The sequence below is a fragment of the Anas platyrhynchos genome, chromosome 1, assembly GCF_047663525.1.
Source record: "Anas platyrhynchos isolate ZD024472 breed Pekin duck chromosome 1, IASCAAS_PekinDuck_T2T, whole genome shotgun sequence".
Classification (NCBI taxonomy): Eukaryota; Metazoa; Chordata; class Aves; order Anseriformes; family Anatidae; genus Anas; species Anas platyrhynchos.
In genome coordinates, this window is record NC_092587.1 from 135,771,015 (window position 1) to 135,797,502 (window position 26,488).

Here is a 26,488-nt window from a genome sequence, read left to right on the forward strand (position 1 = left end):
TCGCCGGGGAGAGCTCCCGGGCTGTGCGCGCCCGCAGCCGGCAGAAACCCCCCTCGCGGGGCTGGTGCCTCTTCCCCAGCCCTCGCAGGGCTTTGCCGGTTGGAAAAGTGGAAGGACACCAAGTTTGTGAATCACCCTCACCAGTGCGCGAACCGATGGTAATATTTTTTCCTCCTTGACGGTTCCTATTCAAATAATTTTGGGAGTTCACCCGCGGCAATAAGGAGTTTAACTCTAGTAAGCTTAATATCTTAAATTTATGCTGTGTTTTAAGTTAAGGATAAACTTTTCCCATTAAATACTTGAATTGCAAGATTTATTTTATTTATTTTTTTTTTCCTAGCTGTTAACGTTTACAGAGTCAACATTATGTTGCTTGTAGCAGCTTCCCCTTTTCTGGAGATAAAAGACTGAATACATGCACGTGCCTTTTGGCGCAGTCATTAATGCTAAGTGTATGTACATAGGAAGTTGTTCACATGCCTAAAGGATGTCCTCTAACAGTGTCTGTTTATAACCATTGCTAATCAGCAGCACTATGTACTTCTCTATTTAATCAGTTTGTACCAAATGACATGTATTTATATTTTTTTTCAGGAATGCAGAACTAGGAGGGAAAGCCTACTTTACCTCACTGGAATTGCCACACATCATGTCAGGCCCATGTAGTTTCCTGTTTCCAAAATTAGACTTCATTACAGTTAGCATCTTCAGATGAGATAGAAGCAACCTCCTGTTAGGACAGCTGTGAGATAATTGCACTTCACGCTGGAGCTCCTCCTAATTCCTAATGGTTTTCAGTTGGCTCTACCCTTCAGGCAGTGATACAGTTTTTTGCCTCTAGTCATTATAAAGCTAATAAATTTTCCAGAAACACTAAGTTATTTTTTTTCAATCTTGCTGATCTTTTGATCTGAAGATGTCACCGACTTCCTGTGAAACTGAGTTCAATTATTTGTGGTTACCGGCTCTTCTTTGTCTGGAATTGTGATTAACAAGAACACAGTCCTTATCATTTCACATGTAAAGCCAACGCATCTGAAAAAAAAAAAAAAAAAGTACTGGATCTGGTTATCTGATTGTGTGAGTAATGGCACCTACGTTTACCATGCTCATACTGCAATGCTTGCACTAGCAGTTCTCTCACTCTGTCTTCTGCCCATAGCCTCCACCAGGAAGCATCTACCTCAGAAGGAGATTAAAATCATTAAGATTGGAAAAGACCTCCGAGATCATCTGGTCTATCTGGCATCCCCTTGGCACCAGTATCACCCACTAAACCATGTCACAGGTTATCTTAACACTTACTTTTAAAGAATGCAATCTTTAAAAAACATGCATGTTCTATGGTTTTGCCTGAAGAGGTATATAACATACAGCAGAACAATAAAGGTTAGAAGTTGTAAACCTAAACCTACGGTTAGATAACTGTATCTAACTTGAACATATCCTGATGTGAGCAGCTGGAGGAAAAGAGTTGGCTTTGCAGCTGTCTGAGCTATGGAGGCATATGCTCTGTACTCAGTGTCCTCCAATTCCTCTTCTGAAGTAAAAGCCTTGTAGTTCATTTCCTGCCTGAGTGTAACTTTTTGCCCATTTTATCTGTGAGCTCTCAAACTTTCAAGAAACAGAATAATTCTTTGGATGTTTGGATAAGCAAAGAAAAGACAAATAGTTTTTTATTTGCTACAAACAAAGTCTTCAAGGAGCAATTAAAACCTTGCTGCTCATTCTACCAAGGACAGCTTTTGGAAGAAGGGGGCCACAGCTACTGCCAGTATGTGATGAAGCAGATGGGTGAAAATATAACTAAGGAGAAAAGAAGTGGTCACTGCACCGAGCCTGTCTGAATTTAAGAAGAGATTGGACTGTGCACTTAGTCACATGGTCTGAACTTTTGGGTAGACCTGTGCGGTGTCAAGAGTTGGACTTGATGATCCTTAAGGGTCCCTTCCAACTCAGGATATTCTATGATTCTATGATTCTATAAGAAAGGAGGTGAGTAGTATTATCAATGACAAAAAGCTATGCTTTGAAGCCTAGGCACATTTAGTTACTGTGACAAAGTTGGTATGAGTAAAAAAGTAGCCCTGGAAATTGTTTCCTTCTTGCTTTCACTATTCACCAGAATTTGGTAATACCGTGCAATTAATCATTTTATTCCCGGTACCAAGTTTCTATCACCAAGAATGCTCGTAGGCAAGGAATGCGTTTGGTTGTGCAGGTGTTGCAGTTATGACCTCATCTAACAACATACATTGGAAGTTTGTTTGCCAGAAGTACCTCTTACTTTTTCAATCAGTTGAAACTCCAGCTGAACTGCAGGGTTTCGGTGATGGTTTCCATCATGGCATCCACCAAGGCATAGGATCTGATCTTTATATTTCTTCCCGATGTGAGGAAACAAAGATGCAAATTTATCTTTAATTTTAAATAATATTTGAACACGCGAAAGCTTATTTTCTCACAATGCTTTCATACTTGAGCTGTGAGAAGGGGAAAGGGCTAGTTCCACCAGCAAAGATTCCTGTAAATTAATGTAATATTTTTGCAGTAAGTTGAAGTTTTAGGCTCACAAACAAGCTGATATGGTATGGTCAGTCAGTAGAATCATGATTTTCTTGAAGAGGATGAGATATAAAGCATGTAGTACAAACTGATAACAACTGTTAACCCCCATTTGGTCTTTGAAGATGACACAAACTGCATCAAGCAGCAGTATTATTTCCAGTTCTGAGGGTATATTTAGAATGAGCTAGAGTCCAAACAGGCTACAGAATCTACTACGTAACCTTTGCTGGCTCTCATGTTCTGTGCTATTTTCTGATGCTCTGTGCTTTGCAGGACAGAAGAGACATTAAAGCACTGCAGCCTAAGGATTTCTTCTTAAGGATGCAAATTAGATCTCTTTACAACCAGTCTGTTCAATAACGAAGATCTTTTAGGAAAGAAGTTTATGTAGGATATGTGCAGCTCCAGAACAACCTCTGCAAAGCCAATTACCAGGTCTCAGTCACTCAGCTTTTCCTTCTGTAAATGCTCTCTATATGTTGGTATCACTTGTTCCCTGCCAGTAGCAGCGATTGTTGCCGTATGTCTGCATGACTTAAAGCACTAGCTTGGGTTATAAGGCACCGTGGCAGCTGGGATCTGACTTCTGCTACTATAAAGATTTCTCTTACTGTGAGTATAAACTTGCTATAGTTCCTTTTTCACATTCCCTCCGAAGAGTTTTATACTTTGTTTTGTTGTTTTTTCTCTTCCACTAACATCTGTAAATACTTTGACTACACTTCCTGATGCTGTACACCATCCAAAGATCTTTCTGTGTCCAAAATTTATTATTTTCTTTCAGGACAGTTAATAAAGAGAAATATGATTTTATAGATTGTGTTTTCTTCTTCATATTAATCTACATGTACATTTGAAGAAGCTTTAAGTGAAAAGTTGTTAAAATAGCAAAAGTGTATTGTGATATGAGTGCCACTCTAAGCATAATTCCATAAGATAACGTGCAGTTTATAGATTAATCATAGAAACACAGAACCCTGACTCAAAAGGGACCCACAAGGATCATTGAGTCCAACTACTGGGTCCACACAGGACCACCCAAAAATCAGACCCTGTGTCTGAGAGCATTGTCCAAATAGTTCTTGAACTCCATCAGGCTCAGTGCTGCAACCACTTCCCTGGGGAGCCTGTCCCAGTGCCCAACCACTCTCTGGATGCAGAACCTTTCCCTCACACCCAGCTTGACCATCCCCTGTCCCAGCTCCATGCCGTTTCCTCAGGTCCTGTCGTTGTCCCCAGAGAGCAGAGCTCAGCGCCTGCTCCCTCCTGAGGGAGCTGCAGGCCGCCATGGGGCCTCCCATCAGCCTGCTCTGTTCTGGGATGAACAAACCAAGGGGCCTCAGCTGCTCCTCATATGTCTTGCCTTTGAGATACTGCACAGTCTTTGTAGCCCTCCTTTGTACACTTTCTAATAGTGTTATGTCCTTTTTATACTGTGGCACCCAAAACCACACACAGTACTTGAGGTGAGGCCCCACCAGTGCAGAGCGGAGCGGGATGATCCAGCTAGCAATGCACAGGCCTGATGCACCCCTGGGCATGGTTGGCCCTCCTGGCTGCCAGGACACACTGCTGGCTCATATTCAGCTTGCTGTCAAACAGAACCCACAGATCCATTTCTGCAGGGCTGCTCTTCAGCCTCATGTCCCCCAGTCTGTACATACAGCCAAGGTTGCCCCTTCCCAGGTGCAGAATCTAGCACTTGCCTCGTTAATCTTCATATTGTTGGTGACTGCCCAGCTCTCTAATTTGTCCAACATCTCCCTGCAAGGCCTCTCTACCCTCAATGGAGTGAGTGAACAGCTGCTCCCACTTCAGAGTCATCTGCAAACTTGGTATACATTTGAGTCCTGCATCTAAGTCATTTACAAAAACATTAAAGAGAACCTATTCATCTTATAAGAAATGTTTGGGTTTTGTTCATTTGTTTGGTAGTTTTTTAGCATAATTCTGTTTATTAGAAACAGAGGGATATTTTGTTCTCTTGGTAACCCTTTTTAAGCAATCCACAGCAACAACCTTTAACATGTTCTTCCTAGGTCATGTGGAAGCCCAACTACTTTTATGCATATATCAGCAGAATAAAAGAAGGCTGTCAGTCAGATTCGTGGTAATGATAAAAGGAATATGTAAGTACATTAATTTAAATACCTATATATAATATAACCTATATATACCTATATATAATAAATACATTAATTTAAACACCTATAACTATAGGTAGTCATTGATAATTCTCTTCTGAGTATCTTTTCTTAATAACTAAATCTTGAGGAATTAACTTTTCTACAGTTTTCTACAGTTTTCTGAGTGATCTCTTCTTTACTATTTTTCTCTTGTCTTATGGATTCTCTTCCTTAAGACTTGCAGTTTCATGTATTTTGCCTTAACACCAATTTATTTTTCTTCTGGAGAAACTCACACCAGTAGAATTGGAACTTGCAGCCTTCTATTAGGATCAGGTGTTAAAGAGCTAGCTACCCACCATCCAGGGTGTTGAATTACTTGTATATAAGCAGTGGCTTTCTTAAGATATTTTATCCTTTGAAAGATCTAGTGATGTCAGAGTAGGTAGGTTACAAAGAGGTCTTCTTTGTTAGTATTGACCCTATGGCATTTTTAGGCTAAATATTGTGTAGTTTTTTTTTTTGTTGTTGTTGTTTTGTTTTTTTTCTTTTAACTATTGTTTTGTATTTTATTTGGTTCCACTCATTGGAACATTTTTTTAAAGTTACTGCAATGGTTTAAAGTTTCTATTATGTGTTAAATCTTTGCATTCATCTTCTTCAATTAATGGTTTATTTTCTTTAATTCCTACTTCAGAAGACTATACTATCCTTGCTAGTAAGGTGGGTGTTGTGGTTTTGTTTTCTGTCTAGACAGCTATTTTTCTGAGTTCATCCTCAGAACATCATGGGCTAGAAATATCTAGTTTAGTATAAAAGCTGAAAGCAACCTGGTTGTAGCAGTATACAATATAGGCCTCTATGTGGGCCTTGCAGTTACACTGAAAAGGTTTTTTTGTTGTTGTTTTTAAAAATAAAACCTTATACAGTATGTATGCTATGGAGTGGAGGTATCCAATGAAAGTTATATAGGTCTTCCCTGTAGCTCTTGATTCCTCTAGTAATATATATAGTAAAATATATGTTTGATAACAGCTGAGAAATCTGTCTTTGTAACTAAACCGCTGAGATTCAAGTTTCACTGTCTACCACCTATTTTTTGAAACCTGTTTCTCCTATATCTGCATTTCATCATGAAACTGTTTTGAATGTTTTAAGTCTCTTTTACTTTAATGTAAATATTTGGCTTACTGCTTAGAAAACACGGAATACCTTTCCTGTTTCTGGTAAAGTGACATTTTCAGTAATGAAGTGTTTGTTCCTTTTGAAAAACCTTTGTAGTCTGATTATTTTATTTATTTATTTTATTTTTACTTATAAGGACAAAGTAGCTCAATTTTAAGATGATAATTTAGGGCTGGTTTTGTATGTTCTTTCCCCTGATGCTAAATTCTATTCATCTCTGCTCTTTAGAGAGAGAGGAAGGAAGGAGGGAGAAAAACTGACTAAACCAGTTCTTAAGCAAAAGCCACGTTCAATTTATACTACTTGATCAAGCTGCATCCTTCTGAGTTTAAATGAATGCAATTTAGTCTCTCCTGTCATATATTGGATGTGTTTTATTCTATAAAACAGGAATATGTGATTATGTGTTTTAACTGTTCAGGTACTGGTACCATTTGCTATATTATCTGAACAAATCCTACCTAATATTTTAGTTGCTGTTTGTATTTTCTCCTCTAAGGAAAAATAGCTAATTTCTACAAACTATTAAACCCTTAAGAAGTAAAACAATTTTGAAATGCCTTCATTTTCAGACAGTGTGCTGTTTGTTACATTTCCAGTACTGACATTGTCTACACAGTAGAAATGTGGAAAGTTCCTCTTTCCTTGAAAAAATCTTCCTTTCAGGTTCAAGTGTGCATGTCTTGTTGTTTTGGAATCAAGCTTTCCAAAAATATCTTTCCTGTAAGGATTGTGGTAAACAGTCATACGTGTCATTGTGTGTGTTTGCCCTCCTTTCCTTGCAGCAGGAATCCTGCGCTGTGTGATCGCTGCTACAAGCAGATGTTTTCCTTCATGCCCTTTGAACCATTCTGCCAAAGCCTCTTCCAGCATGTGCCACAAGGCCACCTGTTCCAGAAACACAAATGGGACCAATTGCCTCAAGGAGCAGTAATTTTGACACAGAAGTGTATGAAGTATAAAAGTGACATGATTTAGGAATTTCGGAGTTTATCCAACGTGGTAACCTCGGGTTATGTGCTGTGCTGAGGGCTCAGGTTAGAAACAACTACTTTAAAGCAGGGAAGAAAACCAAGGCTTAACAAGAGCTACTTTTTTTTCTATGGTCTTCTAAGTCTCCACCTGTTATATAGCACAGGTTATGTAAGCACTCAGTTTCATAAACACAGTAAGGGTGTAGCTGAATTCTTGAAAGAGGCTAGCAGATCTGACAAATGTGGTGAGAATTTAGCAGCCATTTGCGAAGGCATTTCACTCCTAATGATTTTTGTGTATGCATGCTAGATACAACACATAAGGGCAAAATCCTCTGAGCTGCATTGATATAACAAAAATATCTCTGTATTTGTCACTTGGATCTCCATGTTAAAATCCTTCATTAAGATGCTATGGAAAATGCTGCTGGCAATTTCAGCAGTCTACAGTCTAGGCAGGCATGTGCCATTTGAGTTGTTTGTAGCAGAATACAAGAAGCAGTTGCTCCAGAACACATTGTGAAGTGTACTGTTGTTGTGCTCAGCTTCAAAGCTGTTAAATGAATGCTTTGGGTCCAGGCATGGCTTGATGGACAGTGGCCTCACAGAGGTCTTTGCAGTCTGGCTATGGACTCAATGACCCAAAGAAGTTCAAGTCACTAAGACATTTGTGTGTATGGAAAAACACTGTTTTGTGCTTTGTGGTAGACACTGCCCAGTCTCAAAAAGACAGAGCTATATAAACAAAAAATCATGGTAGCAGAAACCATGCAGTGCTTTAAATAAGGGAATACACAGAATTAATTTACACCTCCACAGGGTCATAATAGTACTACTTAATCTAAGTATATCTTAGCAGTGAGTGCTACCTATAGCCCAAGAATCCAGACTTCCCGTCCCTTGTTAGTGTTAGCAGCTGTTTCTGCTTTGAACAAAATGGTTTTTCTACCTTAAACTCACCTGAACACGTTGCCTGCCTGTTACCTCCTGCCTCCCCACAGACTCGCAATATGACCCATAAGACCCTATCCCCTCACCCCCATACGACATTCAATGCCTGTCTTTCAAGCATGGGTATTTATGTTTCAAGTTAATCTTCAGAGATACCCAAAAGGTCCCCTTTCACACGTGGGACAATTAAAATAATCACTAGTCATCTGTGGTCTCAGGAACAAATTAATCCAATTAGTCAAGTGTCCGCCACGGCGCTTAAGAAGGTGCATAGGAAACGTGTTCTTATTTCCCTTTTAAAAGCCCTGTGCAGTTCTTCAAATAATAAATTCCAGCATTAGAGTGGATTTCCTGCTTTTGGATCATTCCTGTGGTTTATCTCGTCATCCGTTTAGGAACAGATGACAGTCTGTGTCTTTATGCATGGTGATGCCTATTAGCTAGCTCACGAGGCTCCCTCCTCAGCTCATACAGCTTTTTTTTGGATCGTGACACAGAAATGCTTGGCTATCCTCGTGCACTTTTTTGGTGAACCAAGTTGATTTCCTGAGTTTGGTTCCTGAAAGATGGATGTTTGTGTCTTTCCCTTGCAGCTGTCTGTACAGCACTGCTGGAGAAAAGTATAACATTGGAGAAGCTGAGATACTGCCTGCGTGGAAAAAAGCAAAAAGTTGAGGAGTTGCTGTCATAGTCTAGATGAGAAGAAACTAAATGAAGTTTAAATTATTTCATGGTTCAATTTACAGTAATTGATAACATATTTCACAAATTCATTGGTTGATTGACACTTGAACTTTCCTTTTTTAAAAAAGTTGTGATTTAAAGCTAGTTGCAGGAAGGGAATGACATTTCAGGTGTGTGGTTTTTTTTTTTTTCCCCTTACTACCGAAGGAAATAGTTTTTCCTCCTGTTCTCTGTTAATTACTTGCTTCTTGTTTGCTTCTGTCTTTCTGTCTCCTCAGGGGAAAAAAAAAAAAAAAAGAAAGAAAGAAAAAGCAGGAAGGCACTTAGCCTAAAGAATTCAAGATCTGTTTTATTATTTCCTTAAAGGACATCTTATGAATAAGCATGTATTTGTTTGTATATGAATTTGTTGCTAATTCTGGGATCTGTGGGGGCAGATCTCCACTGTAATTCTGAGCAAGAGAATACACAACATTGCATTCTTTTCTTGTAGTATTTTTCTCTTACAAACTAAAGGAAATACAGAGAACTTAACTGCATCTTACTACAGTAAACTTACTATAATTTTTACTGCCTTGCAAAATTAAGTGGTAGTAAAAAAAAAAGAAAAGAAAAGAAAAAAGACAGAAATGTGAGGAGAAATGGTATGTATGTGAAATACAAACCCCACAGCTGGAACACCCCCTTTTCCTGTCTTCTTAGTGTAGGAAAAGTCATTAAGCCAAACAATACAGCATTTTCCATTTGAGCCTATAAAATTTGAGTTCATAAAACAAACTAGTATAATTGTACCTGCCTTGGGAACACTCACTAGCTGTGAATAACTTCTCCATAGAATTTAAGAAATGTGGAAAGCAAGTGCCATTTGGGCAAAATAGCTCATGCATTTGTCATTCCCACATCTATTTTTTCAACTCATATGTTTTTACACTGTTATTTTCCTAAATGCCCAGAGTGCTATCAGAGAGCTTAAACAAATGAGAACAAACCCACCTACTTTTTTTTTTTTTTTTTTTTTTTGAGGGGAGGGGATTGGAGTGAGGTTTCACCAATCCTGATAGGGCCAAATTTCCTCATACGGGGCTTGTTATTACTAGGTTAAAAATCCCAGAGCTATTACTGCTTGCTTTTCCTGTCATTACTTTGCCTTCTTTTTGTTGTATGCTGTTCCATTTTATTGTATTATGTCCTTCTTATGTATTTCGGTAATTGGAAAAGCTTTTTAAGTTTGCCCCTGCTGTCTGATAAGAGTGCTAGGCAGGACCCAGCAAAGGAATTCACTATGTCCCAAGTTTCAAGCCCCCCTAGCTATGTCTGGCACTCTGGAGTCAGAGAGGAGACCACGTTGAGATAAGTCTTGTGCAGAGACTGTACCTCCAAACCCCTGTAACAAGATTTTTTTTTGATTAGGAATCTGAGGCCCCAGGGCTGAGAGAGGACTGCATTACACAGGGGCAACTGGGAGACCAGAGCCGTGAGCTATGCTGCAGGATAAGCCAGGCTTCCAGAACAGATACAGCCTGCTAAAGATGTATTCTGCCTGAAGTCAGGAGAGATGGTTTATCTATCTGCTTAAATTGAATGTATGAGGTACCATATACTCAGCAGAACTTGCTGTTGTTGCTCATGTGTCCTTTTGTGCACTTATTTCAAGGAGTAGAGTTGAGTTAATAATTTGAGAGTACCTAAAAGCAATCCTTTTTAATAAGCCATCATGACTTCTGAAAATAGTGTGATCTGTAGGGAAGAGAGTGAGAACCTGTAGGTAAAGGCCCAGATTCTGCTGGTGCTTATGTGTGGGTGTATAGGCTGTAAGAGGCTATGTATTTGTTTAAGCTTTTGTGGGAAGGAGTGAATATCAGAATTACCTGCAACCAAGCTGAGATGTCACGGAACAGGTAAAAAGCAACACCACCAATCAATTTAAAATCAAGCTGAAGCTTCTATATATGCAGCTTTATGCTTGCCAAGACTTAAAAGAAGCTAAAACTACCTAGGGTAGATGTGGAGGAAGGATCAAAACCATTAATATATATCAATTAATGAGGTATTGCATTGCCAGTTTTTATGCTGCATCTCATTTCTTGTGCTAATCCTAGTCAAACCCTAATGATTAAGATGATTATGCATCAGTTTGGGCTTTGCTGAATACAGCGAAAGACTTAAGTATTTTAAAGCCAGCTAAGAAAGTGGTTGAAATCATGCTGGAATGATGTGACCAAATCTCAGAGTAGAGGTGAAGTTTATAGAACTCTCCAGGACACTTCTACCACTATTATGTATTTTGCTATTACCAGTTCTAGTTGACATTTGCTGATGTATATATATATATATCTCAATATCAGCAGATACAAACATTTTCAAAATACTAAAACAAATACTAAATATAAAATACTAAAAAAGCTACAACTTCTTTCTCTCTGCACGTTAGTAAGAACTAACTGTTTGCACGCATCTGGGCTTTCAGTGACAAATAAATATTTGCCACCTCAGTCGCCTTCCTCCAGATGCATCCTGCTAGCATGGGTTCCTACAGGAGACTGCTGTGAAGTGGGGCATTATGAACAGCTGAGGCCTGTAGTTCTGATGAGCTTTCAGAGAAAAGCAAAGAAAGCTGTACGTAGCTTCTGTGAATGTTGGCAGAGTAGCTGTGGGGAATGAGCTGTCCTTTTAGAATTAACTAGCCAAGTCCTACAAGGTGCCATTGCCTTTGTGTTTGAGTACAGAATACACAAAATGATTTTTGTTTGGTGTAAATGTACAAAAGAGGACTTTCCGTATTTTGTGCAAAGTTAGTGATTGTTTAGTGATGAAAACAGAGAATTTAGTAGCTGAGATTCCTGTTTATATTCCTGAGCTGTGATTTTGAAAATATCAGACTCTCTTCATCTTGTTTCTTTTCATAGCTTGATAAGTGGACTGATGTCCTTGAGACTATAAAAAATTGACTTTCCTGCTACAAAGGTCTATCTTTTTTAACAAGCTAAAATGTTCAGGATAAAACCCTTGGATGCAAGCATTGTTGATGCAGTGGATGATTTGAGCAGACTGCACTGGAGTGGAATAATTTCAGTCTTCCTGAGAACAGAACCAGGAAGGCTACCAGTCAGTCTTCTCAGCTGAAGTTACCAGAGCTGCGAAGTGGACCAAAACTTTATCGCAACATCCTCCAGAGGCTGTGCAGTTAACAGGAGTAGGCACCACCATGCTGAATCTCATATGTGTCTTGTTGCCTGTCAATGCCGAGGAATTGGCAGCCCAAAGTGGGCAACACCAGAAAAATCAGATGTTTACAACACGTTCTGTCTCTAACATAACAACAAAACCATTGGCTTCCAGAGGTTTAACTTTGTACAGAAGTGTCATCATGTATTACCCTCTGTCAGATGCTCTCGACAAGAGCTTCTTAGCCCGTTTCCACTTCCTCTTCAGTGCTGCTGAAGATGGCTCAGAGAAGCAGCAGGTAGAAGCAGCTAAAAATACTCTGAAACACCTTCAGATCCACAGTATTTTTCTCTGCTGCATTAACTCTACTCACCATCCTAAGGGTGGCTAATGAGAAGGAAAATAGAGCTTTGCTTATCCATTTGTCTTATGGTAATGAATTTTCTGCTTCAGAAATAATGCTGGGCAGGAGAGGATGCATGTGGAGACTGAGGTGGCAGACAAACATGCATCAGAACTGACAAGTTCTGTTCTGGCCCAGTGCTTTTGCAGTGAACTTTTTAAACTGTGCACAATGGGATTTAAAGAAAACATCAGCTCAGCACATCAGTGCTACTGGTTTATTGTCAGGCTGAAACAGCTCACTTGGCAACAGCTGAATGTCTCATTTGTGCTGTTCTTGCACATGCCTCTTCACCATTATTTACAAATAATAAGTTACAGATCTTCTTCTAACTTTTTATACCACTCTTGAAGATAGCCATATCACTTCCAGCATTTCTTTGTTTACAAAATTAATGACACTGTAACCTATTTTCTCTTCATTTAACATATTCCTCATTCCTGTGAGTTTCTGGTTAAGTTTAATTACCATATTAATTCATGGTAATAACATATGTTGTTGTTCCCCGGTAGCAGTTTTTCTTCAGTGAGACACTTCTGTAATGATATGAACAGTTTTACAAGTTTAAAAAAGTACAACATATGCACAACTAATCTGAGATACATAAAAATCATTTATCCAGCTAGTACCACCTAAACTGGAAAACCAGAAGTTTATGTTTGCCTCCTTGTTCACATATTCTATCTCATTGTGTGGGAAGGCAAAAATCAGCACTTGATTGCTTGGTGAAATTTTCAGGTGTCTGGCTTGCAGACCCTTGATTTACTCAGCATTAATTTGGGTAAAAGCTATTTATGAGCTAGGAAACCAGCCTTACGTAGGGTGGAGGGGTGGAAGAAAATCATCACATCCTCCCAGAGTGTGTTCTTTCAAAGTAGGACTTTTTTTTTTTTTTGCGAAGAGAGGCATATGAATATGTATGTATTACTGATTGTGTCGTCAAGCCTGTTTTCAAGAAAAAAAATATTGTTTTTGTTGTTATCCTTATACGCAATTGGGGGATTTTCTGCTTATCTGCTACTGCTGGAAGAGTCAGCTGGAGTAGCAGTGAGCTGAAGTCCAATCTTCTCCAGAGTATGAAGGAGAGGCTGCCACTGCTTTTCCATAGAATGGTGCTGTCTGCTAACAGAAACCCAATATAACATATTTCCCAACTGTAGTCACTGTTTTTGTGTTCCAGCATCCGAACACCAGGTGCTATATTTAGCTACACTCATTGTTAAAATAAAACTGCAGCTGCCTCGCCTGTATGCTAAAAAAGGTACAGCCAAAGGCCTTCTCAGTTACTTCCACTTTGTAGTAAGGACTGTGAAAAGAGGAAGAGGATCTACAGTGGGCACGGTACTAGAGCAACAGGATCTCTGAGAAGCTGTAACACAGACTGCCTATAAAGACTAAAGCTCAGCACTGTCATTTACATTACCTGCTTGAGGTTTTCGGCTGATTTCATCCGCAGCATTAGGTCGCACAGGAAAATGCTGCCACTTGGGTAGGGCACATGCACGGTGCCAAAAAGGTCTTAGATAAGAGTTGAAACTTTCTTCGTTCTCCACCCTCAAATAAAGGAAATTGTCAGCAAAGCACAAAGAACAAAGATGTCTATGACTCATAAAACAGATTAATGGGGTTTTTACTAGTGTGCCTAGCTTGAGCCGAGTATAAAGGACAAAAGATGTTTCAGACCATCCCTGGTCAATTAAGCAAATGTGGGATTCAACTGTGGTTATGCTTGCCATTCATACTTGGAAGCTGATTGCAGTTGGAATTTATCATATCTGTTGTTTTTCTTCATAAAATCTTTTTTTTCAGTGTAGCCAATAGCTGTGGGCCAAAATGAAGGCATGCACACATACAAAAGCCGTGGGTTATATTTTAATAGGGATCCCTACTGCTTATCATTGCTGCTGTATGTAATTGTCTGGAAAAGGTCAGCATAGTTTGTGCTGCAAACAATTGAAGCTGAACATTTTTTATTTTTATTTTTTTTTTGCACTGGACTTGTAATCTTTTGACTAAATACAGTATGAAAAAGGAACTGTGGAAAAACTGAACCTATTCCAGCCTCAGGTCATTGTACCTTTGTTTTTAAATCATTGTGAATGTAGCTAACAAAGTTAGTCCCAAATAACAGTTGGTTACAAAATGTGTCATTTAAAGACAAAAAAAAAAATGTTCAGATCTTTAGCTCTAAGGCCAGTCCCACAGTGCCTTGCTGATTTGTTTCTGTATCTCTATTATAAATTCTGTGCTATAATATCTATAATTTTGATTTTGCTGTCTATAGCACATATGCAAACAGTCATCTTCAGCATGGCTTTTTATGCTGATTATACTTCTCTAATTACTTCTGTAGGCTTAGCATAGAATTTAAAGCATTTGCTTTGCTTTTATCTTTGTGCAGTTGTTCAAAGCAGCTGGCTGGTTGCTTACAGACATCTCAGGGGGAGGGTTCCTGTTGTCAGCTGACTGAAGCTGGCTTCTGCTGTCACAAGGATGATCGGTAAGAAAAAATCAGTGTCAGCTTTTATTTGAACTAAAGCAAGTGCCAGGAGAAGGCTCTGAGAAATTTGGGCATGGCACCTGATCCATGGAGAACGGGGGGAAGAAGCCAGCCCCCATGTTTGTTTGATCAGCTAAGCTGCCAGCTCACCTGTGAAGTCGAAGCAAGGTTTTGTTTTCTTTACAAGTGGGGACTCAGAAGTTGCTCTGCTACAGCGCAGTGACTGGGGGAAAGAGTCACTCGAACCTGCACTGCCAGTGGAGCAGTTTTATAGAGGTGCAGTCCGAGGAAACTCAGCGCAACTGCCCCAGCACTGAAAATGAAACCAATCCAGAGGTGGCATCAGCAGAAGGGACCATCCTTAGGGTTCTTCAGAGCTTTTCCCCTTACTGTTTAATATGCAATAGATGGAGTGCGAGGACTTTTCTTCTAGTGTTCCTGGAAAACGTGCAATTAATTTCTAAATTTCAAATTACATTGTCACCACTGAAAAGTACGTATTGCTAGTTTTGCTGTGTGTGGGAGAGCAGAAATAGACAGAGATGCACAACAGAAACAGCCGAATTGCTGTGAAAACATGCAGCTCTTAATGAGGAAAGGCAGCAACTCCTCATACCCACATTACTTCTCAAACAGATGAATAGGTCTCCACCGGCAGTCCCCAAGGCAGTTTGTAGCAGGGGAGCCTGGTAGCAATTCCCAGATGTACCACCTAGCACCATCCTGGTATTAAGTCAGGTGAAAACCCAGGTCACATCTCTCCTGGAAAGCTAGACACGTGGAGGAGTCACAATGCTTTCAGGAGATCTCATAACCAAGGTGACTGAGAACCAAGATGTGCTATGGTCTTGCTGTGGAGTACATCTGTCTTTCTGGGTAAACATAGTCACAGATGCCCCAAAACTGAAGGCATGGCTATTACACAAGAAGTCCATCCATACAAGTAAGGAGAAAATAACATATAGGAGACTTGTTTTGAAATTGCAGTGGCAGCCAGGAAGACTGCCTTTTGTCACACCTTACGTTGCTTTCATAAAATATTCATAGAAACATGTGAATGGTGAGCCATAACCAAAGCATGTTTTATTTCTAAATGCAGCATTCTGCCAGTCGAGGGAGATGCAAGGCAGGTTTCCTTACAGTAACAGAAGTTACAAGACGGATAGCTATCCAGTCAGATTTAACCTAGAATTAAAGTCTTTGTATCAGTAGGAACTATATATTGGTTTGGATTTTATTTCCTCTTTGTAACCTTGTTTTGTCCCAAATGGTATACAATAAAATAGGTAAATTACTCATATTTTAATTGTGTTTTGTGATGCGTAGAGCTTCCTGGGAGCAGAACAACTGTGTGTACATTAGTTTCACTTACAGAACGACAAGCTTATAAACAGAGCAGTGCTTTACCTCCTCCGAGGTTTGTTTTTACAATTATCAGGCATTTGCCTCTATGTGTTTACAGAGGTGCAAAGGTCAGATTAAAGTCTGTAGCACCACCTGATGCCCTTGTGAAGAGAAATATCCATCAGCAGCTGTTAGTCAGGACCACTGTACATAAAGCAGGTTTGTAGAGATATTCATGCCTGACTGAGGTGTTCTCCTCCTGCTAAAGCCAGAAAAAGCAGAAAAGCCTGGAAAGCTAAAAATTCAGTGTTGGCAGGAGGGCACAGACTGGAGTTTGTCCTATAGCTGAGTAAGAAACCTTCCTTGGTAAAGGGAGAAAAAAAAGAGGGACCTCAACTGGGGGTGCAGTTATGGGAAGCAGATTGGCTCCTGCCGTCTGGGCAGTCAAGTAGTGAAATGCAAAGGGGTCTTGCAGGCTAGATAGCAAGTGCTATTAGTGGTGTCTTGTGTTGCCTCCAGAGCTTGTCTGCTTGTTTTGAATAATTTTGTGTCCCAGCAGAAAGGCCAGAAGGAAATACAGGCACAGAATTTAATTCTCTTTGTATAAGAGAAGGCTGGACTCTGCATAAGAAATATTTGGTAGGGAGGATCTGATATTAGTCATGGCACAAAGTGGCTTTTGTCTGATGTAACTGGCTCATTTTGGATTGCAAAGTCAGCACTTCAGCTCTCCTAAAACTGCCTGCTGGAGCCTTTTGTCAAAAGATCAAATACTACATGAGAAAAATCAGCACATCAAAACAATTACCCTCTGGAAGTGAGAGTATGGCAAGATAAAGCATGAGAAAAGGGCAGTCCCGTGTGAGGCAAACTGGAAGCAGTGCAAGGGCATGAGTAGCGAGTGTTTGTCACTGGTATTTTCCATGTCCCTCCTGCACATCCTGGCAGAACCTGGCCCCAGGCTCATGCCAGAGGCAGCTCTGCAGGAAGGGCACTGCACAGGGCACAGCCAGTCAGCTGGATGTGTGAAGGGGCCTGAATTTTCTGGCTGAACGAAAGCTGACCTTTCTTCTCTTCCCTTGCTCCAGAGAGCTCTGCTGAGTGATAGAGCAGCCTTGGAGCATGTGCTCTCCCAAAGGTGTGGGGGACCACGCTTCTCATGGGGTTCCTGCATGCTCTGGGTTTGGTAGAGGGCTTTGGAGCAAAACATCAAAACCTCGGTCAAGAGAGTATTCTGAGTGACATATCAGTGTTTCCAGAGTCCTCCCTGGTATTGACTAATGTCTGCTGAATGACACAATGCCAAACGCTGTGGTTTATGTTATTATTCCCTTGAAGGGAGATTTGCTCCTCTATGCAATTATATTACTTAATTCTTAAGTCTTTTACAGGCTTCTAACAAGCAGAAACCTGGAGTACTACACTGGTTGACTTGATTCTGACTTAGCAGTAGAGAGCATAGCTGCTAAGCTTATTCTAGGCTACGTTTTTTTTACTGATTTATTTATATCCTTAGATGATAACAATGACCAGATAACTGGAATTCACGGACTATCTGTTTAAGCTTGCAGCAGAGTTTCTGTAGTAACAACACCAACTCAAAGCTTTCCTACTCCCATGCTCAAGACAATGTACTTAAAATGTGATTTAAGGAGATGGAGCCCTGAGCATGGACTTCTAAAAGTCTCTGTTTTATCTGGCTCAAACCTTTGAGATCCTGAAATATTTGTCTGTTACAGTTGCACAGCTCATGGCAAATCTAACAAGTCAGACATCCTGGGCTGTCTTGCTGTTTTCACCTCATGTCAGTATAACGAAGGAGAGAGCTAAGAGAACACTTACAGCAAATGAGAAGTTTTAAAAAAAAAAAAAAAAAGTCTTGCAGAATAAGCATGCCCATTTGTCTTTTGTCAGCATGGTATGACTCACACATATAGCTGGAGATCATTTCATTTCCTTCCTGTGTGGAAAAAAAACAAAGGTTTTACAATTAGAATATAGCTGCTTTGTTCTAGACTAAATTTGAGTTTCTGCCCAGGAAATTCATTCTAGAGAAAATAACGTGAATGCCACTTGCTAACTAGGTAAGGAAAAAAGTAGAGTAATGATGTATACTTTATTTCTTACTTTTTGTACATTTTCCTGTGTGTTGCTTCAGCACTGCTTCAACAGTCCTTCAGGAGTACCAAGCAAGTATGGTATGTCTGTGCTTTCACACAGTCTGTCTTCACCAAGCTACGGAGTGGGTGAGAAGCAAGTTTTGAGCCCTTGTAATGAACCTTCCCACAAAACAGCCACGGATGTAAGCAGCAGAAGGACGAGATAAGCCTAGTGGACTGAGAGCTTCCAGCCTGGAGAGGTGCTCAAGGGAGGTGCCCAGCTCTTTGGCCTGTTTCTCTATTTTGCACAAGGCAGTCTCTGGGTAAAACACGTAATGACTCTTGGGAATCATGTTTATGCCTCTTCATGAAGCTGGCCTGCAATACAATAGAGATCTGTGTATTCTGGACAACAGACCAGAAAGATAAACACATCTATAGATAAAACTAGAGGGAAATGCTAGCTTACAGTGATCCTACAGCTTTTTTGCTTTTTTTTTTTTTAATGGAAAATTAAATATTTGTAAAAAGAATTAAGAGTGAGTGAATTAATTTTGGTAAATAGAAAGCAAATTTCACTTAATACATAAACACTGAAGGACTATTTAATGGTATTGTAGTGTATCTGAGCTAAACATCTGGTTTTCAGCTGGGCGTTAAGAATTACAGTATGTTCACAGGACACCAGAGTAAGCATTCCATAAATATTTACTACAAACACATTGTTAATATTTGATTAATGTGAATGGGCAACAGCAAATGTTGTTCTTATTTCTGTTTAATGTTGTGATTGTTGTTCATTTAAGTTATTTTGTTTTCCCAAGGAAAAGGACACAGAAAGAAAGTTTAAGTAGCTTAAAGCGATGAAGTTGTCTTTGCAGCTAGAAGATTTTTTTTTCTCCGTAAAATGCTAACAAGTGAACGCTCTCATGAGATGAGTGGATGAGAGGTAGATGTCATGGTGTAAGACATGGTGTAAGACATACAGATACATGTATGTTGAACTTGTCCAGTAAAACAACCTACCATTCGACAGGTGATGGTTTTCAAAAAGATCACTGCATTCATACTGCTGGATTGCTAAATATGTTTGTAAGAGCCAGATGAAGTTGATGTGGTTCCAGATGCTAAATTCAAAAAGTTTACAGGGAGGCTCAGCACAGGCAGTGTTTGGAACCGCAGACTTGCAGCCTAGGTACCAGCTAAGTGGGTTCTGTGTATGTTCAATGCTGAAGCACTGCAACGCGCAGAGTAGTACAAGGGCAGTGTTAATCTTCATGTCTCAGATACGCATTCATTTGCAGATACTTAGTCCATAAACTAAGGACTGTTTCCTCTAGTCATAGACATATTTTCTTTACAGGCAACTTCAATGAACATTTAAGTTTACATAGCAAGGAAATAAATAATACCCCTGCAAGCAGCTGTATTAAACTGAGTAACTTTTCACATAAAGAGAGCTGCTTAGTGAAAATATTGAAAAATGCTGACATTTGGTCTCAGGTTGCAAACCTTTCCTTCTGTGTTATGTAGAGGTACTTGAAATTGGAAATAGAGACCTTGGTTTTGAATGGGAGAAGAGGTAAAAAAAAAAAAATAAAAAAAATAAATAAAAATCATTAAAGATGATGAGCAAGTGCAAAATCTTCTTCACAGCTTCTCAATGACTGGTTACCACTCCCTCCAGGCCATGCATTCCTGAGGCTTGTGGTTCTGGCAGAGCAATTCTTCATTAGTGTGGGCTTGACACTCAGCTGTTTTAGGAACAGAAAGCACGTACCTAACAGACAAGTCTTGTGATAGACTAGGATTTCTATAAAAAGAGGGTGGAAACAGCTTCAATTCATGAATTATATTCTATCAGAAGATTGTCTTGACATTTGCCATTTAGTATGGTTCTTGTTGGATTCATAACTCCAATATTTTCGTAATTGGACCTACAGTTCTCTCTAATGCAGGGCAGTCACTGTACTGAACACCTTGTAACATCTTTAAATGAAATAAAACTGTATTTTTTATTGTATATGAACAGTATGTATGTGAATGTATATGATTTCTTTCCTTTTCTTTAGTACTACAGCTTTCAGAGCAGAAATAAATTGCTGGGAGGAGTTGCCCTAAAACTAGGGGTACTTGACCAGCCAGCATCTTCAGCAACATATGAGACAGTGTGAAGGAGCTATTTTGAAAAATGGCAAGGTGTGCTTACTTACTTTAAACATAACTTGTAGTTTATGATTTCTATACAGTGCATAGTGCAATCCAATCAACTGATCTCGTACTGTGTTTCAGATTCGTAATGATCAGGCATGACAGGTGCTCTACTCAAGACATGTTGACACAAGGCTGCTGGGGAATGGTGAATTAAACTGGACGTCCATGTTTTAGGAGTCTTCTGAAATGCTGTGCCTCTCAGACCCACAGAAGCATGATCGCAGTAGAAACAGGAGGTGGAGGGCTTGCATGTGAAGGCTTGTTTCACAGACTTCACAACCTTTTTGGAGGAAATATGTGACAATCCAGATGTGTGTAACAAATTGCTTTGGAGAGAATTGTGAGAACGACACATTCACTTTTTTCATGTTTGTCGCTGACTTAATACGATTAATGAAATGTCATTTTCATATTGGCTCACGTTATCTTTCTGACACAGGTACTTAAACATAATTCTGATTATTCTTTTTAATATACCCAAGTCGTTATTTGCATAGACTAGATAAGAGCAAAGACCATCTGTGCCTGTGTTTGTATGTAACAGCATGCATGTGTGCACACACTCACAGGGGGAAGTGTTTGGGAAATGATCAGCACATAGCAACAGAAAACAATATTTGTCATTTCTGTTTATGAGGTGAGCCCCTTTAAAATTGTAATGAAGTGACTGAGATAAGCACGAAACTGCTGATGTTGGAAGTGATTTCACTGCTGACCCTGCTGCTCAGGCAGGGTCAGACTGCACAGGACAAGCCTAAGACTCACCACTACATACATGTATATGTTGTATTGTAAAACAAATAACAACAACAACAAAAGAAACTATGGTAGTGGCTTAGAATCATAAAATCAAAGTCAGCATGTTTTGTCTTACTGTACTCTGCACTTACCATTCACAGTTATATTTTCAACTGGTTCTCTAAAACCATGACAGTGATGAATTAAGGGGAAAAAAAAAACACACAAAGGATTCTCCCTTAATCACATGGCTTTAAGAGCTGAATTTTATGACAAAACCATATATAGAGAGATTTTTGAATTACTGCAAACAATGTGTCATTTCCACTCCAGACTCCACACAAAGTTGTGAGGGCTGGAATTAACAGCCCACCGTTGAGAGGAGCAGTGGTTATAAATGAACCACTTGGGCTGCAGACAGAATGAATTGCATAACCAAGAATTTCTTCAGGCTTTGCTCAGCTCAGAGATGAAAGCTAGCAGCTGTGTTCGGACGAGGCCGCAGCTGATCTCAGCTACCATCATGACTTTTTTAAGGTAGCGGGTCACCCATCTGTCCTTCATATGATTTGATTGCTTCAAAACAAGGTGTAGGGTGAGAAATGTTGATAAATTACTTCAAAATGGTAAAATGTTGACAATTTTTTTTTGCTTCCCTATTCTGGAATCTTCACATTCTTGCTTATGCCCTCTGCATTTTCAGCACATAACTTTCAGTGATTCATAGCCATCTCCTGTTTGTCAGCTTTGTCATTTTTTCCCTTTGTTTACATGCACCACACCCTGCAGTTTTTGAAAACATCTGTTTTAACTCATTTAAGGACTCCATCAAGATCTTTCATACATGGAACTTTTCCCTTTTCATGTGAGTAATGTGGCAGGCGTGGTGTATCTAGGTTTTCTAAAAGTTCAGTCCTGGGGTTGGGGTCTTAAAACAAAATGAACAGGTACAACCCCAAGATTGTCAGGTTGACTTTTTTTTTTTTTTTTTTTCCAAAGATCCTGTTAGGTCTGTTTTTTATGGCAAAGGCCAGGGGCTATAATTCACTTAGAGGCTCACTCTAACTTTTCTACAGGCTTACTTCATCATCTCCGAAAAGGCTTTTTATGCCTTATTAAAATAAGCTTGATCAGACTTGACAAGATTTCCTAGAGGAGGATTTTCAGTAATAACTTTTATTTATTGTTGGTTATTTCCTAGTCATATTTATTTGCAGATACGGGACATCTTGGGCTCTTCTAGCAGTTTTCTCTTATAAGGTCTGAATTTCTATGTGTTTTCTTCTGACTTATGTTCAGAGGAAGGAAAATCAGAAGTTATAATCAATACACACTAGCTAACAAAAATAACCTTCACTTTTAACAGGCAAATTTCACAATACAATTTGCAATCTGCCAAGTGAAATTGGAAGATAACTTTACAATATTTCTGAAGTTTCCAAGATATTTAAAATCACAAGAGTAGGATAGCAGAAAAAAAATAGACTTCAACTACTTGGACTTCCTGGCTGTAAGGAAGAAAACACACCTATGTGTTGACTTATATCCTCAATCAGATACATTTCCGTTATTTATTACCAGGAAACTGGAAAATATGTACTAATTCCTGGAGTGTGTCCTTCACTTTTCCTGTTAAGGATAATTAGTCCGATAGGGCTAAATACAAAGGAAAGGTCTTGAAGCCTCACAGAAAGGAAGCTGAGCAGAGCTCCTTCTCCCCATTCCCATACGTCTCCCATCATGTTTCTTGTGGGTACTGCTCCTGCCTCCTTCTTTTTTCAACACTATTTGATTCTTCCAAAGTTTTGTCGTGTTTCCATATGATTGGAAGAAATGATCAAACTGTAATCCAGAGCACAAGAGAAAAAAGACTAGTGACTTGCTCATATTCTGGATGCTCATCAGGCAACTTGCAATTGGATGTAATGGGTGCCTGGACCTGTCATGCCCTACAAACTCTAACAGATGTTGGTTATAAAGCATTAACATCATGACTGCAAACTGCACCTGTTGAGGAGCTGACTCACAAGTATCTCAAACCTGTGCTATAGCAGAGAGTAAAGAGATGGAAAAGATAGCGGAGAAGGAAAGGGCCTCCAGCCACGTTGCAGAGGCTGGTGTTTGTGGAGCTGTACGGTGTGGCCAAGGTGGATGTGGAGCTGTGTATGGTCATTTGGTATGTAGCGTTGGGATGACAAATCTGTGAAATAAGGGGTGACAGAGAGTCAGAGCTTCAGTTTCTTCTCCAGTGCACCTTCTTTGCAGAGAGCAGCAGGTGAAGAGACAGACGTATGTAAAATGTATGTGCGAGCTGTTCTGTGGCCCTGCTGCTGAGGTTATCAGGAAGCTGCAGCTGGCAACATAAGATTTCTAACCAGGAAACATGCTGTAGTGTGTCGAGGATAACAGGAACGTTCTGCTGGGGAAAAAGGCAACCGCCCACAGTGCAGGGGTCATGCAACTTGACCATGGAAAGAGCAGTTTGTAACAACTTGAACAGGCAGAGCCTGAGTGCTTCAGGCTGGAATGAAAACTACCAGTTGTGCTTGTGTTCTTATTTCATCAATGGGTATGCAGAAATGATCACTTCTTAACCATATATTGTTGTACACAAAAATGTATAATATCACTCATGGGAACAAACAACCCTTGCTTGTGTCTCACTTCGTATTCTCCCCTGAGGCTTCTTTGTAATTTGGATATAACCGCCTGTCCTATATACAGATAAATTAAAATCAAAACAAAAAAAAAAAACCCTCTCTTTACAGCCAGATATTTTTCCTTGAGCAGCAGCAGTAAGAAGGCCTCAAAGCTAGGTGATGAGTCCATTGTCTTTGCATTTGTCGTTACTGATGATTGTAGTGCCTACGTGATAAATAGTTAATGACAAATTGTATGAGGAGTGAGGATGCATTGAAAAATTATCATGATTAATTTGCTTTTCTTTTACAGAAAGTTATTACACTCCACAGCCCTGAAGGGAAAATCATAGCAAGGGAACAGCTGTTAGGTCTTTATACAAATCAGTCTAGCAGTCTGTTAGGTAACTCTTTGGAAGAGTGGCAGAGGAAGGAAATAACAGTTACAATTTTGTACAGCAAAGTCTTGTTATGAGAGAACTCTAAGACAAGATAATGATATTGTTCTTTGCCTCATAAATACAAAAGTTATGAATTTCCAAGCATGCATCACAAAGCCAGCTCTTAATAAGACACACAGTCTTTTCTCAGCTGCAGTAAAGAGCTGCAGTAAGGAACTACACCGCTAGCAGCCAAGCTAACTGAGATGTCATGTTAACGCTAACCTACCTCCTTGGAGAACAAGTAAAGAGCAAAAGGACACCTGGTCAGTGTTCTTTGTGAACACTGTAAAGAATGGATGTGGCCACGGGAACAGTTGACTTTTAAGAGTTTTTTTTTTTATTCTTTTCATCTGTGGCTCATAACCTTAGCTGAGGTGAGTGCCTCTGCTGGCTGGGGGATCTGCTCTGTTAACTCTTGCTGTGGTTAGACCCAGCTCACAGATGTACACATTCTTCTGTATCAGCCCTTGAATCTGTCATTATCCTTTCATCCACTTTACAAGCGAAACTTAGTTCCAGGTAGTATTAAATGTGGTATGACCTTGCAAGTTCTCGGATATCTAGACTGTGAGAAAATCACTGAGGCAACTGGTCTTATTGAAGAAATAAGAAGTGATCAAATGATCTGTTTGGGGAAAATGAAGTTCCAGGAAACATGTCTATGAAGAAATGAAGAACAGCAAATATCTTTTGTTGATAGCATTTTCCTCCCTTTCTTCCCTGCCCTGGTTTTTGAAATAGCAGCAGCATTACATTCCATTATCATGTTGCTGAATCTTTGTTTTTATTAATTCCTGTCTCATTTTCTTCTTGATTATATAACCCAGCATGAAATTTTATGGAAAAGCAGAAAATAGAAACTTAGCAGAGGAAGCTAACATCTGCATGCAAAGAGGTGTGTAACATGCTGCTTACCTTCCCAGGGACATTTTTGAGTGGTAGCTGCCCTGATCCAGTTCTACACAGTAGAGATTAAATGGGAAAAAAAAAGTAACAGCAGGAAAAAAAAAAATACTTCCTCCATTAATCAGCCTCCACTTCCCAAACTGTGACTGGCTTGATACCAAAGACTCACAATTATTTCTTCCAAAATTAGCTTTCCCAGTCTCATAAAACACACCTGCTTCCGAGTGTTCGGGAAATTTTAAGAACTGTTCCAGTTCCAACAGAAGAAAATGTATCTAGGCCACTGTAGACAATATAATTTACTACTCTAATTGTTGTCACAGCTAATTGTTTGCTAAGTCCATCAGAACACTTTTCCTTCTCCCTCCCTTCTTTGTCTTTAGCTAGGAATGCATAATGACACCTCTCCCCAGATGGCCTCATTTTCTATCCCATAAGTAGAATATCTCTATTTATCAGAGTATTCATTTGGATTACCAATGACATGGGCAGACTGGCAAGTTTTTTTTAGCAATGCTTTGAAATGAAATTTCTAGAAATGCAGCACTCCCAACTCTTCCAAATCCCTGTATCTTCATTCTTTTCTTCTTCTTTACTGCTACTTGCTAGCTCAGCAGTGTTACAGGAAGAGAGCAAGGCATTGAAGTGGTAGGCCAGTCCTGGAAATATATGCAAGGAAAGGAAAGGAAGTGTGGGTCAACAGAAGGAATAGAAAAAATCCTACCAGAAACGGAGCATTTGTCATACCAACTTTTAATATGCTGGAAACCCAAGAAGAAAAAGCACTGGTGGTCAGTCCTTTCTCTGATTTTGCTTAAGAGCCAGTCTGAGGAAAACCAGCCTCCTCAGGAAGGAAGTTGAACCAACATTTCTAACCCACATTGCAAAACTTTGATTAGTGGGCACAAGGATATCTTTTCATGGAAATTCTCATTGCCATATTGAAAGATTTTCAACATCATATGAGATTATTATAGTTACTTAAGAGAGCAGAGCTCACATGCCTCTTTCAGATGTGTTGTGCAGGCTTCTGCAGCACTCCGATGGGTCTGATTCTCCACCTTATCCAGTCAAATTTTGATAAAGTTTCAGCAAAAGAGGTTGAAAGAGGCTCCCATCAGCATATCTCAGTGGCCAGCATATACTCCTGGGATTTGAGTGTTGTGTGGAGGACATTTGAACTTGAGCTGTTTGTAGCCCAAGTAAGTAATTCCAGGAAAAAGAAAGAAAAAGAAAAAAAATAAAAAAGAGGTGTTATCTTACCCTCAGTCTCCTGTTTTGACAGGCACTGAAATCTTTTCTAGCTAAGGGAAAAAAGAAATATGATCTGCGGAGTCTGAGTAGAGTTAGGAACTTGTCTGCATCTCCCTTGAGACAAAGCCTATTTTGTGTTTGTACTTTGAACGCTGGCTTCTATGGCACTAAAAATGCCATCTCTCTGAAGCTAATTGGGAGCGCATAGACAGTACTGGGCACTACGTTAAGTCCTCTGTGAATATTTACCTCCCTACAACTGTTTGTGAGAATATCTAATAAGGATACTCAT

At 39.6% G+C, this 26,488-nt stretch overlaps 1 long non-coding RNA gene across 7 annotated transcripts in view; it reads left to right on the plus strand.

Annotated features, from left to right (window-relative positions):
• Positions 1 to 19: 19 nt before the first annotated feature.
• Positions 20 to 26,488, plus strand: part of LOC106019302 (uncharacterized) — a 27,998-nt gene continuing 1,529 nt past the window's right edge. Inside the window, exons 1-8 of one of the 7 annotated variants that reach the window (XR_003493327.3) lie at positions 20 to 158; positions 598 to 3,183; positions 4,611 to 4,700; positions 14,461 to 14,559; positions 18,062 to 18,951; positions 20,075 to 20,201; positions 20,295 to 23,130; positions 23,907 to 23,997. This is a non-coding gene — a long non-coding RNA (uncharacterized lncRNA). Of the gene's footprint in view, positions 159 to 597; positions 3,184 to 4,610; positions 4,701 to 14,460; positions 14,560 to 18,061; positions 18,952 to 20,074; positions 20,202 to 20,294; positions 25,483 to 26,488 lie in introns of those variants that run through there. The other 6 variants (XR_011805463.1, XR_011805453.1, XR_011805461.1 and 3 more) reach the window with 6 other exon arrangements.